The sequence below is a fragment of the Entelurus aequoreus genome, linkage group LG06 (genome assembly GCF_033978785.1).
Source record: "Entelurus aequoreus isolate RoL-2023_Sb linkage group LG06, RoL_Eaeq_v1.1, whole genome shotgun sequence".
NCBI classification, from domain to species: Eukaryota; Metazoa; Chordata; class Actinopteri; order Syngnathiformes; family Syngnathidae; genus Entelurus; species Entelurus aequoreus.
The window spans coordinates 1,956,580-1,973,260 of NC_084736.1; the positions used below are offsets into that span (position 1 = coordinate 1,956,580).

Here is a 16,681-nt window from a genome sequence, read left to right on the forward strand (position 1 = left end):
AATGCAGAAAAGACAAGCAGAATTAAAGTTCAAGGGTTATTATCAATAAAACCAGAGGGAAAGGAGGGAGCTCGTAGTCCTTGGCTTTGCAGTCCAGGAGAGCACACTGAGGCTGGCAGGCTGAGGCTGGCAGTCTGAGACTGGCAGGCTGAGGCTGGCAGTCTGAGGCTGGCAGGCTGAGGCTGGCAGGCTGAGGCTGGCAGTCTGAGACTGGCAGGCTGAGGCTGGCAGGCTGAGGCTGGCAGTCTGAGACTGGCAGGCTGAGGCTGGCAGTCTGAGGCTGGCAGGCTGAGGCTGGCAGGCTGAGGCTGGCAGTCTGAGACTGGCAGGCTGAGGCTGGCAGGCTGAGGCTGGCAGGCTGAGGCTGGCAGTCTGAGGCTGGCAGGCTGAGGCTGGCAGGCTGAGACTGGCAGGCTGAGGCTGGCAGGCTGAGGCTGGCAGGCTGAGGCTGGCAGTCTGAGGCTGGCAGTCTGAGGCTGGCAGGCTGAGACTGGCAGGCTGAGGCTGGCAGTCTGAGACTGGCAGGCTGAGGCTGGCAGGCTGAGGCTGGCAGGCTGAGGCTGGCAGTCTGAGGCTGGCAGTCTGAGGCTGGCAGTCTGAGACTGGCAGGCTGAGACTGGCAGGCTGAGGCTGGCAGTCTGAGACTGGCAGGCTGAGACTGGCAGGCTGAGGCTGGCAGGCTGAGGCTGGCAGGCTGAGGCTGGCACACACGGCAGGTAGGGAACTGAAGGCAGAGGGAAAAAACAGGGGTAGAATGAGGAGCCAAAAAACACAAAAATGGCAAATTCGCAAGATTATCAAAAGTGCTAGACTTCTAGAACAAACGGGCGAGAAGCGTTACCACATGTAGAAAGGTGAACGATCTGGCGATCGCGCAAAGTGAAGTCCAAACATTTGAAGGCTGCAGGTGATGAGTTGATGGCAGGCAGGTGAGTGATTAGGTTGCTGGGATCAGCTGTGCCAGGCTGAGAGCTGAAGCCACGCCTACGCCCAAAACACGGCCACTCTCCCAAAGACACAAACAGAGACAGACAGACTGTGACATGTTCAAGTTCAGACAAACATTACAGGGAGACACAACAGGATCAAACATTACAGGGAGACACAACAGGATCAAACATTACAGGGAGACACAACAGGATCAAACATTACAGGGAGACAGAACAGGATCAAACATTACAGGGGACAGAACAGGATCAAACATTACAGGGAGACAGAACAGGATCAAACATTACAGGGGACAGAACAGAATCAAACATTACAGGGAGACAGAACAGGATCAAACATTACAGGGAGACAGAACAGGATCAAACATTACATGGGGACAGAACAGGATCAAACATTACAGGGAGACACAACAGGCTCAAACATTACAGGGAGACAGAACAGGATCAAACATTACAGGGAGACAGAACAGGATCAAACATTACAGGGAGACAGAACAGGATCAAACATTACAGGGGACAGAACAGGATCAAACATTACAGGGAGACAGAACAGGATCAAACATTACAGGGAGACAGAACAGGATCAAACATTACAGGGAGACAGAACAGGATCAAACATTACAGGGAGACAGAACAGGATCAAACATTACAGGGGACAGAACAGGATCAAACATTACAGGGAGACAGAACAGGATCAAACATTACAGGGAGACAGAACAGGATCAAACATTACAGGGAGACAGAACAGGATCAAACATTACAGGGGACAGAACAGGATCAAACATTACAGGGAGACAGAACAGGATCAAACATTACAGGGAGACAGAACAGGATCAAACATTACAGGGAGACAGAACAGGATCAAACATTACAGGGAGACACAACAGGATCAAACATTACAGGGAGACACAACAGGATCAAACATTACAGGGAGACAGAACAGGATCAAACATTACAAGGGACAGAACAGGATCAAACATTACAGGGAGACAGAACAGGATCAAACATTACAAGGGACAGAACAGGATCAAACATTACAGGGAGACAGAACAGGATCAAACATTACAGGGAGACAGAACAGGATCAAACATTACAGGGAGACAGAACAGGATCAAACATTACAAGGGACAGAACAGGATCAAACATTACAGGGAGACAGAACAGGATCAAACATTACAGGGAGACACAACAGGATCAAACATTACAGGGAGACACAACAGGATCAAACATTACAGGGAGACAGAACAGGATCAAACATTACAGGGAGACAGAACAGGATCAAACATTACAGGGAGACAGAACAGGATCAAACATTACAGGGAGACAGAACAGGATCAAACATTACAGGGAGACAGAACAGGATCAAACATTACAGGGAGACAGAACAGGATCAAACATTACAGGGAGACAGAACAGGATCAAACATTACAAGGAGACAGAACAGGATCGCTGACGGGTCTGCCAACTTCCAACGCCCCTTACAAAAAAGCTGAGATACAGGTAAACAATGGGGGGGGGGGGGGGGGGGTTATAGCAAGTCATAGCCATAGCCATGAAACATCAAACATCAACATTTATGTAGTTTGATCATTTTCCTCGACTGATGTGGTTTATTTTGTACATATATAGCATCATCTATAAAGATACAAAGAATTGCTATTGCGACATCTAGTGGACACATTTAGAACAGCTGTTTATCTCATTCAAACATTTCAGGTTATTTTTTATACTTAGCAAACTCATCCCGAGGGCCGGATAAAACCTGTTCACGGGCCTGATCTGGTCCTTGGGCCGTACGTTTGACACCCCTGTTATACATTATATTGATATATTCTGCTACACACATTTCAATCATTTTTAAAGTACAAGTAATGCAGATCAATAAATAAATGATAAATGGGTTATACTTGTTCAGCGCTTTTCTACCTTCAAGGTACTCAAAGCGCTTTGACACTATTTCCACATTCACCCATTCACACACTGATGGAGGGAGCTGCCATGCAAGGCTAACCAGCAGCCATCAGGAGCAAGGGTGACAAAGCTTGTTTTGTGTATCACTCTTATTATGTTCCAGCATCATTTGAAAAGCACTTAAAGAGCTTAGATCAAAAGAGCTCATGTGTGCCCGTGCCAGGATGATGATGATGATGATGATGATGATGATGATGATGATGATGATGATGCTGGTTTGTCTCGGGTTACTCTTTGGATCCCTGCAGCTTTCCTGGAAGATGAACAGTTTGTGACGTGATCATAACCCTGCTGGGAAAACTAGTCACATGTTCTTACAGTTGTCCACAAAGGTGCTGCAATGTGTGGTTTGGCAGCATGTGGAATGTTACTGATGAACAAATTGTTGACTTTGTCCTTGTCATGAAGTGCTGTTGTTTGCTTGGAGCGTCCCTGCAGCTGTCAGTCATAGTAGTGCTGTTGTTTGCTTGGAGCGTCCCTGCAGCTGTCAGTCATAGTAGTGCTGTTGTTTGCTTGGAGCGTCCCTGCAGCTGTCAGTCATAGTAGTGCTGTTGTTTGTTTGGAGCGTCCCTGCAGCTGTCAGTCATAGTAGTGCTGTTGTTTGCTTGGAGCGTCCCTGCAGCTGTCAGTCATAGTAGTGCTGTTGTTTGCTTGGAGCGTCCCTGCAGCTGTCAGTCATAGTAGTGCTGTTGTTTGCTTGGAGCGTCCCTGCAGCTGTCAGTCATAGTAGTGCTGTTGTTTGCTTGGAGCGTTCCTGCAGCTGTCAGTCATAGTAGTGCTGTTGTTTGCTTGGAGCGTCCCTGCAGCTGTCAGTCATAGTAGTGCTGTTGTTTGCTTGGAGCGTTCCTGCAGCTGTCAGTCATAGTAGTGCTGTTGTTTGCTTGGAGCGTCCCTGCAGCTGTCAGTCATAGTAGTGCTGTTGTTTGCTTGGAGCGTCCCTGCAGCTGTCAGTCATAGTAGTGCTGTTGTTTGCTTGGAGCGTTCCTGCAGCTGTCAGTCATAGTAGTGCTGTTGTTTGCTTGGAGCGTCCCTGCAGCTGTCAGTCATAGTAGTGCTGTTGTTTGCTTGGAGCGTCCCTGCAGCTGTCAGTCATAGTAGTGCTGTTGTTTGCTTGGAGCGTCCCTGCAGCTGTCAGTCATAGTAGTGCTGTTGTTTGTTTGGAGCGTCCCTGCAGCTGTCAGTCATAGTAGTGCTGTTGTTTGCTTGGAGCGTCCCTGCAGCTGTCAGTCATAGTAGTGCTGTTGTTTGCTTGGAGCGTCCCTGCAGCTGTCAGTCATAGTAGTGCTGTTGTTTGCTTGGAGCGTCCCTGCAGCTGTCAGTCATAGTAGTGCTGTTGTTTGCTTGGAGCGTCCCTGCAGCTGTCAGTCATAGTAGTGCTGTTGTTTGCTTGGAGCGTCCCTGCAGCTGTCAGTCATAGTAGTGCTGTTGTTTGCTTGGAGCGTCCCTGCAGCTGTCAGTCATAGTAGTGCTGTTGTTTGCTTGGAGCGTCCCTGCAGCTGTCAGTCATAGTAGTGCTGTTGTTTGCTTGGAGCGTCCCTGCAGCTGTCAGTCATAGTAGTGCTGTTGTTTGCTTGGAGCGTCCCTGCAGCTGTCAGTCATAGTAGTGCTGTTGTTTGCTTGGAGCGTCCCTGCAGCTGTCAGTCATAGTAGTGCTGTTGTTTGTTTGGAGCGTCCCTGCAGCTGTCAGTCATAGTAGTGCTGTTGTTTGCTTGGAGCGTCCCTGCAGCTGTCAGTCATAGTAGTGCTGTTGTTTGTTTGGAGCGTCCCTGCAGCTGTCAGTCATAGTAGTGCTGTTGTTTGCTTGGAGCGTCCCTGCAGCTGTCAGTCATAGTAGTGCTGTTGTTTGCTTGGAGCGTCCCTGCAGCTGTCAGTCATAGTAGTGCTGTTGTTTGCTTGGAGCGTCCCTGCAGCTGTCAGTCATAGTAGTGCTGTTGTTTGCTTGGAGCGTCCCTGCAGCTGTCAGTCATAGTAGTGCTGTTGTTTGCTTGGAGCGTCCCTGCAGCTGTCAGTCATAGTAGTGCTGTTGTTTGCTTGGAGCGTCCCTGCAGCTGTCAGTCATAGTAGTGCTGTTGTTTGCTTGGAGCGTCCCTGCAGCTGTCAGTCATAGTAGTGCTGTTGTTTGCTTGGAGCGTCCCTGCAGCTGTCAGTCATAGTAGTGCTGTTGTTTGCTTGGAGCGTCCCTGCAGCTGTCAGTCATAGTAGTGCTGTTGTTTGCTTGGAGCGTCCCTGCAGCTGTCAGTCATAGTAGTGCTGTTGTTTGTTTGGAGCGTCCCTGCAGCTGTCAGTCATAGTAGTGCTGTTGTTTGCTTGGAGCGTCCCTGCAGCTGTCAGTCATAGTAGTGCTGTTGTTTGTTTGGAGCGTCCCTGCAGCTGTCAGTCATAGTAGTGCTGTTGTTTGCTTGGAGCGTCCCTGCAGCTGTCAGTCATAGTAGTGCTGTTGTTTGCTTGGAGCGTCCCTGCAGCTGTCAGTCATAGTAGTGCTGTTGTTTGCTTGGAGCGTCCCTGCAGCTGTCAGTCATAGTAGTGCTGTTGTTTGCTTGGAGCGTCCCTGCAGCTGTCAGTCATAGTAGTGCTGTTGTTTGCTTGGAGCGTCCCTGCAGCTGTCAGTCATAGTAGTGCTGTTGTTTGCTTGGAGCGTCCCTGCAGCTGTCAGTCATAGTAGTGCTGTTGTTTGCTTGGAGCGTCCCTGCAGCTGTCAGTCATAGTGAAGTCTGGCTGGGTCTTTATGATCATCATCTTTCAAACACATCAAGTATGTCTTTATAATTGTGCACTGCACTTTCATCTTCTCACATTCAACCACAACTGCATTCTCCTCCTTTGATGCCCTTCATGATTCATGATTCATGATTCATGATTCATGATTCATGATTCATGATTCATGATTTATGATTCATGCTTCATGCTTCATGCTTCATGCTTCATGCTTCATGATTCATGATTCATGATTCATGATTCATGATTCATGATTCATGATTCATGCTTCATGCTGCTCTTTTGCTGGGCTGCACAGGCGTGGCGTTTGATGCACATGTGGCAGGGAGTTTGCACACCTGCACGCCAGAGGAACACACTCACAACTGAAGGATGCATGTTCATTACCTGTAGGAATATAGTCACAACTGTAGCATGTGTGTGTGGTGTTTGTGTCTCCTCTCAATTGTTGTGTGTGGTGTTTGTGTCTCCTCTCAATTGTTGTGTGTGGTGTTTGTGTCTCCTCTCAATTGTTGTGTGTGGTGTTTGTGTCTCCTCTCAATTGTTGTGTGTGGTGTTTGTGTCTCCTCTCAATTGTTGTGTGTGTGGTGTTTGTGTCTCCTCTCAATTGTTGTGTGTGGCGTTTGTGTCTCCTCTCAATTGTTGTGTGTGGTGTTTGTGTCTCCTCTCAATTGTTGTGTGTGGTGTTTGTGTCTCCTCTCAATTGTTGTGTGTGGTGTTTGTGTCTCCTCTCAATTGTTGTGTGTGGTGTTTGTGTCTCCTCTCAATTGTTGTGTGTGGTGTTTGTGTCTCCTCTCAATTGTTGTGTGTGGTGTTTGTGTCTCCTCTCAATTGTTGTGTGTGGTGTTTGTGTCTCCTCTCAATTGTTGTGTGTGGTGTTTGTGTCTCCTCTCAATTGTTGTGTGTGGTGTTTGTGTCTCCTCTCAATTGTTGTGTGTGGTGTTTGTGTCTCCTCTCAATTGTTGTGTGTGGTGTTTGTGTCTCCTCTCAATTGTTGTGTGTGGTGTTTGTGTCTCCTCTCAATTGTTGTGTGTGGTGTTTGTGTCTCCTCTCAATTGTTGTGTGTGGTGTTTGTGTCTCCTCTCAATTGTTGTGTGTGGTGTTTGTGTCTCCTCTCAATTGTTGTGTGTGGTGTTTGTGTCTCCTCTCAATTGTTGTGTGTGGTGTTTGTGTCTCCTCTCAATTGTTGTGTGTGGTGTTTTTGTCTCCTCTCAATTGTTGTGTGTGGTGTTTGTGTCTCCTCTCAATTGTTGTGTGTGGTGTTTGTGTCTCCTCTCAATTGTTGTGTGTGTGGTGTTTGTGTCTCCTCTCAATTGTTGTGTGTGGCGTTTGTGTCTCCTCTCAATTGTTGTGTGTGGTGTTTGTGTCTCCTCTCAATTGTTGTGTGTGGTGTTTGTGTCTCCTCTCAATTGTTGTGTGTGGTGTTTGTGTCTCCTCTCAATTGTTGTGTGTGGTGTTTGTGTCTCCTCTCAATTGTTGTGTGTGGTGTTTGTGTCTCCTCTCAATTGTTGTGTGTGGTGTTTGTGTCTCCTCTCAATTGTTGTGTGTGGTGTTTGTGTCTCCTCTCAATTGTTGTGTGTGGTGTTTGTGTCTCCTCTCAATTGTTGTGTGTGGTGTTTGTGTCTCCTCTCAATTGTTGTGTGTGGTGTTTGTGTCTCCTCTCAATTGTTGTGTTTATTGCAGTTCTGAGTGTTGCTGGCTCGACTTTGCTTTTGGAACTGGATTGCATTGTTGTGGTATTGTTGTGTATTGTTTTGTTGGATTGATTCATTAAAAAAATCAATAAAAAAAATTAAAAAAAATACAAAAATTAATTAATTAATTAAATTAAATCGATTTTTTAAAAATGAGAATCGATTCTGAATCGCACAACGTGAGAATCGTGATTCGAATTCGAATCGATTTTCCCCACACCCCTAATAATTAGCATACATGATATTATATAGATGAGAGTAAAGTGACAAAAACGTGTACAGTAATTCCCTCATTTATCGCTGTTAATTGGTTCCTGACATAACCGCGATAAATGAATTTATTATGCCTGTTATTGTGGAGTTTACACCCCCCCTTTCTGTACTTGTCTTGTTTATGATTATTTATAGATTTTATGTAATTGTTGCATATTATAAATAAAGCTTTATACAATAAAAAAAATTTTTTAAAAAATGTCCGAGTTCACACTTCCGGTGCGACCTTCCACATAGTCACGTGTTCGTGTGGCCCCGTGCTCACACTTCCGGTGCGACCTTCCACATAGTCACGTGTTCGTGTGGCCCCGTGCTCACACTTCCGGTGAGAGCAGTCCAGTCGTGGCGGCTGTTGGAGTTAGTTAGTTAGTTAGTTAGTTAGTTAGTTAGTTGGTTAGTTAGTCATGTTTAGTTAGTTAGTTGGTTGGTTAGTTAGTTAGTCATGTTTAGTTAGTTAGTTCTTGTGTTGGAGGGAGTAGGGTTAGGACCTCCCCGCTCACACGCCCATTGGCTGTAGCTCCGTGACGGGCTGGCCTCCTTCTTCCCACAGACTCTGTGGGAGCTCAGGGCGGGGCTGACGCTCAGCTCTGGCCGGCGAGGTCGATGCATGGAGCAGTGCGGGGACGCTCTGTCCGTCGGCGGGAAGGAAGCACAGACGCGGGGCAGCTGGCCGGGCTGGCCGGGCTCCATCCCTCCATCGTCCATCCGTCATCCATCGTCCAGGCCGCCGGTGTGGGGAGCGTGGCCGGCTTTGAGCGCGACAGCTCCGGGTGGGAAGATTCGCGGCGAGGGAGGAGGAAGAAGGAAGCATTCATTTCCCGCGTGTGGCCGTCAGGATGATGTGAGCAGCCGGGGGAGGGAAGGCGGACATCGGATCGATTCTTTCCCCGCCGCCGGAGATCATCTGAGCCGCCGGCTGTGAAGGGTGAGTTAAGTACTTCTTCTGGCTTCTTCTCCCGGGCTTGTCACCAGGAGGAAGAAGATGGCTGCTAGTAAACACAACTACTGGCTGGACTTTTAAACACGTTCACATTTTCAAGCCGTGTCTCTTGCTTACTTTTCTTCACAAGATGCTGACTCTCAGGCCCGCACAATGAAAAGATTGAGAGTGGAAGTCATCACATGTCATTTAGCATTAGTGCTAACACTATTAATGTAGTACAACACTCACAACAACCTCACCTATCTTTCAATGCATCATATACTAGTTACTGTGCTCATCGAATTACTTACTATGCTCATCTAACTACTTACTATGCTCATCTAATTACTTACTATGCTCATCTAATTACTTACTATGCTCATCTAATTAGTTACTATGCTCATCTAATTACTTACTATGCTCATCTAACTACTTACTATGCTCATCTAATTACTTACTATGCTCATCTAATTACTTACTATGCTCATCTAATTAGTTACTATGCTCATCTAATTACTTACTATGCTCATCTAACTACTTACTATGCTCATCTAATTACTTACTATGCTCATCTAATTAGTTACTATGCTCATCTAATTAGTTACTATGGTCATCTAATTACTTACTATGGTCATCTAATTAGTTACTATGCTCATCTAATTAGTTAATATGCATCTAATTAGTTACTATGCTCATCTAATTAGTTACTATGGTCATCTAACTACTTACTATGGTCATCTAATTAGTTACTATGGTCATCTAATTAGTTACTATGCTCATCTAATTAGTTACTATGGTCATCTAATTAGTTACTATGGTCATCTAACTACTTACTATGCTCATATAATTAGTTACTATGCTCATCTAATTAGTTACAATGCTCATCTAATTAGTTACTATGCTCATCTAATTAGTTACTATGCATCTAATTAGTTGCTATGGTCATCTATGTAGTTTCTATGGTCATCTAATTAGTTACTATGGTATTATAATTAGTTACTAAGTTCATGTAATTAGTTGCTATGGTCATCTATTTAGTTACTGTGGTCATCTAAGTAGTTACCATGGTCATCTAATTAGTTACTATGGTAATATAATGAGTTACTAAGTTCATCTAATGAGTTACTATGGTCATCTAATTAGTTACTATGGTAATATAATGAGTTACTAAGTTCATCTAATGAGTTACTATGGTCATCTAATTAGTTACTATGGTAATATAATGAGTTACTAAGTTCATCTAATGAGTTACTATGGTCATCTAATTAGGTACTATGGTAATGTAATGAGTTACTATGGTCATGTAATTAGTTACTATGGTAATGTGAGTCACAGCAGCTCAGATGAGGTACCAAGCAGTGTGGGTGGGGAGTGTTTCCACAGAGTGTGAAATGTGGAAGGAGATTTTGACAACAAAGTTGTAAAGCTTAGTGATCTATCACATATATCAGATTGTAGGTGGAGTTTTTTACCTTTCATGTTCATATTTCACTGTTTGTTGTGTTTGGCCTGATTGTGTGGATGTAGAGGGGGTGTGACGTTCATATGTTGTCAATATTCAGTGTTTTATCCTTCATAGTTAATGTTGTAACATTCTTTATTTTCATGTACATTCTGGGTGGCTCATTCAGTAAAAAAAATTACATTTCCATTCTGTTTTTAAGGCGGTCTGTCATAACGTTTGTAAACATTATTGTGAGGTTTTGTATTAGCGTTCCTAAAAATCAGATCTACCGGCCCCCAGACACATTGTTTTTCACAAAATGTGGCCCTCCCGAGTCAAAATAATTGCCCGGGCCTGAAATACACTCTCCTATCTCGAAGTGTTATCACAAATTCAAAGCTGTTATCTTATTGCATTGCTGTTATTTATCTGCGTGTTAAAGAAAACTACAGGTTATTCATAGTTCAAGTCTTATTGTGATGTACAGATAATGCTCGCAGAAGGAATGAATGCTACAAAATGTAGAACACAAATAGAACATTTGCTGTGTTTATGTATTCATAATGACCCAGCTGGAAGTAGAGGTGGGCACCTCATCATTCAATTACCATTCAGGATTAAAAATCGATTATTGATACTGTTTAACATTTCTTTTTCTTTCACTAAATAAGTGTTTATCACTTGCAACATTAAAAAGCAGGGCATTTGTAATAAGAAACATTTGAATACATTCCCATCACAAAACAGGAACATAAGTACCCTGTAATAAAGGAGCTGGTCAGTGAGATGCTCAGCCACATTTTACAACTGTCTGCATGACTTTATTTACAGTAAATAAATCAATTATTGACGTTTACTAATTGATGTTATAAACGTCCATGTTTGAATTGTCATTCATCTAAAAATGGGTTATTTCCCCCATGTCTAGCTGGAATTGAGCAGTGTGTTTAGTGGTGGAATATTATTTAAGGGGTCAAATGTCACCATCATTAGCAAAAGTGTTATTAACACTGGCTGGTCCACCAATATAGTTGACATGCTCTTACTTATTGGTGTTTTAAGGAAAAAGCAAGTTCATATATATAACTCATTTCTTATTGTCATCTACAGATAATGAAGAAGTAATGCTACAAAATGTTTCAAAGAAAAAAAGTTGATGGTTTGTTGTGTTTCTAGGCGTGTGATCATTTATGTGTTCATAATGACGCCAGCTGGAAGTAAGCAGAAGTAACTATTTTTAAAATAAAGTATGTCTCAGTCAGTCCTGTCATTCTCCAGGGAAAAGACTCAACCTAATTATTGTATTTAGTAGTGGAATGTTATTTAAATCATCACAAGGGGTAACATTGTGCCATCATTGGCATATTGATACAAGCTGGTCCTGGCTGGTCCAGCAACATTCAAAGGCAAGGTCCTTATTCCAAGGTGTACGGCGTTATCACCATTTTAATGTCACGCTGTTTTAAGGTTGGTTAATAATGTACAGAAAATGACCCCAGAAGGAAATAACGCTACAACCTATTCAAAAAAATAATAATATTTTGCTGTTTCCAGGCTTGTGATAATTTATGTATTCATAATGAAGCCAGCTGGAAGTGAGCAGAATTACTACGTGTGTGTGTGTGTGTGTGTGTGTGTGTGTGTGTGTGTGTGTGTGTGTGTGTGTGTGTGTGTGTGTGTGTGTGTGTGTGTGTGTGTGTGTGTGTGTGTGTGTGTGTGTGTGTGTGTGTGTGTGTGTGTGTGTGTGTGTGTGTGTGTGTGTGTGTGTGTGTGTGTGTGTGTGTGTGTGTGTGTGTGCGGTAGAGGGGCGTATTTTAAAGTAATCATTTTAAAAGAAGAGTCAGTCCTCTCTTTATTAGGCTTCTTTGGGGGGAAACCCCAGCCTGCCTAAGTGTGGTGAAATGTTATCTAAATCATCCCAAGAGGTCAAATATTTAGCATAAACATGATTAATATAGGCGGTCCTGGCTGGTCCACCAACGTAGTGGAAGATTTGAAGGCAAGGCAAGATGAAAAACACTGTCTTCATTTGAAGGAATGTCACGTTGTGATGATTTTGAAGCTGCCATTGCAATGTTAGCTGCTACTTATTTCTGTTTGGAGGAACATTTATGCTTCCTGTTTTAGTTCATGTACATACAGTGACTGCAAAATGTTCTAATGTTACAAAATGTCTTATTTGTTTTGTAGCTGACTGGCAGCAAGCCTACTACTAGTGTGTGTGTGTGTGTGTGTGTGTGTGTGTGTGTGTGTGTGTGTGTGTGTGTGTGTGTGTGTGTGTGTGTGTGTGTGTGTGTGTGTGTGTGTGTGTGTGTGTGTGTGTGTGTGTGTGTGTGTGTGTGTGCAAGAGAATGTCTCTCCTAGTGTTTGGTAAAGCTGAATCATGGTCACATGGGTGAAGTGTCACCCTCATCCTCCCACTCCATCATCTTTGAAGACGTGACTGTGCTTAAGGAAGCAGAAGCAGCAGGCCGCTTCCCTCTTTCTTTCCTCTTGCTTCTTCCACACACTTTTTTCCTTTCTTTTTTTTAACAACTTGAAAACTTTCCTCCCGCCATTCCAGACGGTTTTGGCTTGAAACTTCCACAAGTTGGTTGGGGCAGGTGACGGAGGAGCACGTGGCCAAGGTGACGGAGGAGCACGTGGCCAAGGTGACGGAGGAGCACGTGGCCAAGGTGACGGAGGAGCACGTGGCCAAGGTGACGGAGGAGCACTTATCAGGTGTTAGGAAGGTGGTGGGAGTCATGATGGATTACGTAAGGTGGAGCGTCCACGTGGTCCTGTGTTGACCGGCTGGTCTGTGGGGTGTTTTTGCCCTGCAGCCATGCCTGCGTGATGTTGGCATGCTGTCAGTCTGTCTGGCCAACTTCAACCACGACTTGTTTACAGTGACTATGTACAACAGCGCATGGAATGTTGAAAGGTACCATTCTTCTTTTTGGCAGTTTCAGTACTGTACTCCTACTTTTGATGCAGCGCTCAACACCTCATTGACAGGCTTTTGTGTGAATGCTAAATAGTTGTGCACTTTACTACACAAACAGTAGTATTAATTGGTTTTGTGATGGAGCTCTTAACTAAAACACATGTACCTTTAATCAATGTCTCTCCATTAAATACGTTGAAATCAATTTAGTCGGTACTCAGCCCCTCCCAAAACATCATAACTATAACTTGTCTTTTTGTAAAGAAAAACTACATTTTAGATAAGAAATATTTTATAAAAACTAAGGCTGTCAAATGATTATTTGTTTAATCCGATTAGTTAAAGCAGGTGTCAGCAACCCGCGGCTCTTTAGCGCCGCCCTAGTGGCTCCCTGGACCTCTTTCAGAGATGTGTGAAAATGGAAAAAGATGAAGAAAAAGCATATATTTTCTGTAGGAGAACAAACTTTCCTAATTGTTAGAAATCCCACTGTTCATATTAAACATGCTTCACTGATGAGAGGATTTGGCAAGCACCGTTTTGTCCTATTCATTTCAGCAGTCCTTGAACTCACCCTAGTTTGTTTACATGTACAACTTTCTCCGACGCTGCCACAGAAAGACGTGTTTTATGCCACTCCTTCTTTGTCTGATTTTGTCCACCAAACGTTTTATACTGTGTGTGAATGCACAAAGGTGAACTTTGTTGATGATATTGACTTGTGTGGAGTGCTAATCAGACATATTTGGTCAGTGCATGACTGCAAGCTAATCCATGCTAACATGTTATTTGGGCTAGCTGTATGTACATATTGCATCATTATGCCTTGTTTGTAGCTATATTTGATCTCATTTAATTTCTTGGACTTATGTCCTTTTTGTATATCATTTAGTTTTGCATGTCTCATGGCACATTATCTGTGTGTAATATTGGCTGCATTTCTCATAGTTGTTTGTGTGCCATGTTGTTCCAGACCACAGCAAACATTACCTAGCTTGCAACATATGATATATACAATGATATGTATACATACCTTAATTGTTTACAAACGGAGTCTGTAACACGGCAGTAAAACGGTTGATCAAACAAAACCAAAGTCATGGTCATGGAGCCACGAGCTGCGTATGCTAGCTCTCCAATCAGCTAAACAGACTCAATAAGTCCACAGTGACGTTTTGGTGAATTTACTAAGTAGTTTGTGAAACTGAAACAATACAAAAAAATGCCATTGTAAGTTGTTATTACAAACTAACACAGACACGTGTAAATGTGTTAGCATTATTAGCTAACGCTAAGAATGCTAGCTTGATTACATTACGATAGCACGTACAAAAATGCATGAAACACTCCTGCAGACATCACACATTGTACAGTTTAGTAAGTATGAATAGTTGTAGTTATACTGTAACATTTACAAACGTTGCTTGGAGTGATATATGAAAAATCCATATGAGTAAAAACGCTATGGACGACTTATAAATGGGAAGGCACTAAATAGAAGAAAATACTGCAGACTTTCACCCCACAGCACCTGCAGTGAGTGAAGTCGTCCTAAAGATAGCGCCATAGCACAAACAATAACACACCTTTTCAGTATCTGTTGAAAACTATTTGTTGAATACAAAACCTCATTGCCATTAGGGAAAGAAAATGTAATAAATTAGCTGCAGCGTTTTATAAGCCGCAGGGTCCAAAGCGTAGGAAAAAAGTAGCAGTTTATAGTCCGGAATGTACAGTACGTTAAAGAATCTTACAGCTCATTGATGAATAGTTGTCGAAGCTTTATTTGAAAATGTGTTGTGCAGCCTGCTTTCCTCCAGGAAGTGAACTTTCCCAGTGTCCTGGCTTTAGATGAGTTGACATTTGGAGCGTCTTCCCAAAACACATCTTTGACCCTTCAAGGCCACCGTACTTTTACTCTCTGATGAAACATTACAAAACTCACATTGCATCCACCCTGAATTGTTTGTCACTTTGGTGGAACAATGGAAACAAAATGGCAGTAACGGTAAAAGCGGCATTTTGGAGCTAATATCGGGAATGACAACAAAAGTGAGGATTCTTTTGTCCTTCTTGTTTACAGCTAATGCTTGCACTCCTTGGCTATGACATGACATGCTATGTTGTGTCACGCTAAGCCAGACCTGGACAAAATAAGGTTGCATGCTCAGCTTAAATTTTTCAATCCGGCCCACCGGACATTCCCAAATAATTGTTGTTTAGATGTTTAAGATGTAAAGTGTAGCTGCCATTATGATGTGCACTCATCTTTTATAATGATCGTAAGTCTTCAACTATACTAAGTAGAGGTGTAACGGTACGTGTATTTGTATTCAACCGCTTCGGTACGGAGGTTCTGGTTCGGTTCGGAGGTGTACAGAAGGAGTTTCCACACGGACATATTAAGTAGCGTAACGCACGTTGTGTAAACAATGCACAACGAGGCACAACACACGGCATGCTAGCAGCTAACGGGCTAGGATAGACTGACCATACGTCCTCTTTTCACCGGACATGTCCTCTTTTGCGGAGCTGTCAGGGCGGAGTTTCTTAAATGCCTCAAATGTCTGGCATTTTGAGTTAGGGTTGCATGTATTTTCAATGTACGTTCAGGGTTAAGAAGGGGTTAAAAACAAAACAAACAGCAGCATTGGTGAGGGAGGGGCAGAGACAGAGAGAGAGAGAGAGTTATGATAAACATGCATATGTCGCCAGGCTCTGCTTTTTATCCATAGATTTATCACATTTCATGTTTTATTATCTATAGCAGGGGTGTCAAAAGTGTGTCCCGGAGGCCATTTGCGGCCCACAGCTAATGTTTTAAAGGCACATCCTAAAAATACTATTCAAATGAACAAAAACATAACAAAAGTGAAATAAAAAAGCTTAAAGGTGAAATGTCATTTAGAAAAAGTTGCAATGTTGACTAATAAAACAAAGCTGTTTTTTTTTCTTTCAAACTGTCATTGCTCAAAACATAATATTGAATCAAAATCAATGTTATTATGAATTATTGACCTATCCAAGGTTCCCATTACTTCACATCAAATATTACACTAAGAAAAATATTTTTGGTGGAAGATTTTGCAAATTTGGTAAATAAATAACCCAAAAATGTATATTTTGTTGTTTTCTTACTGTACCGAAAATGAACCGAACCGTGACCTCTAAACCGAAGTACGTACCCAACCCAAATTTGTGTGTACCGTTACACCGTTACTAAGTCTTTCAATGCTTGGAATCTGCATCATATACTCGTTACTATGCTCATCTAATTAGTTACCATGCTCATCTAATTAGTTACTATGGTCATGTAATGAGTTACTATGGTCATGTAATGAGTTACTATGGTCATGTAATTAGTTACTATGGTCATGTAAGTAGTTACTATGGTCATGTAATGAGTTACTATGGTCATGTAATTAGTTACTATGGTCAAGTAATGAGTTACTATGGTAATGTAAGTGACAGCAGCTCAGACGAGGCACCAAGCAGTGTGGGTGGGGAGTGTTTCCACAGATCCTGAAATGTGGGTGTCAGGGACAGACGTGGAAGGAGATTTTTACAACAAAGTTGTAAAGCTTAGTGATATATCACATATATCACATTGTAGCTGGAGTTTTTTTTACCCTTCATGTTCATATTTGGCTGAGTCTGTTGCATTTTTGCTGTGTTTGGCTTGATTGTGTGGATGTAGAGGGGGTGTGACGTTCACATGTTGTCAATATTCAGTGTTTTATCCTTCATAGTTAATATTGTAACATTCTTTATTTTCATGTACATTCTGGG

General features: G+C 43.0%; 1 protein-coding gene across 2 annotated transcripts in view; it reads left to right on the forward strand.

Annotated features, from left to right (window-relative positions):
• The first annotated feature begins 7,937 nt into the window (after nucleotides 1-7,937).
• Nucleotides 7,938-16,681, forward strand: part of rhbdf1a (rhomboid 5 homolog 1a (Drosophila)) — a 112,507-nt gene continuing 103,763 nt past the window's right edge. For both annotated transcript variants that reach the window (XM_062049783.1, XM_062049784.1), the window contains exon 1: nucleotides 7,938-8,525. The gene's annotated coding sequence lies outside the window, so the exon portion shown is untranslated. The remainder of the gene's footprint in view (nucleotides 8,526-16,681) is intronic.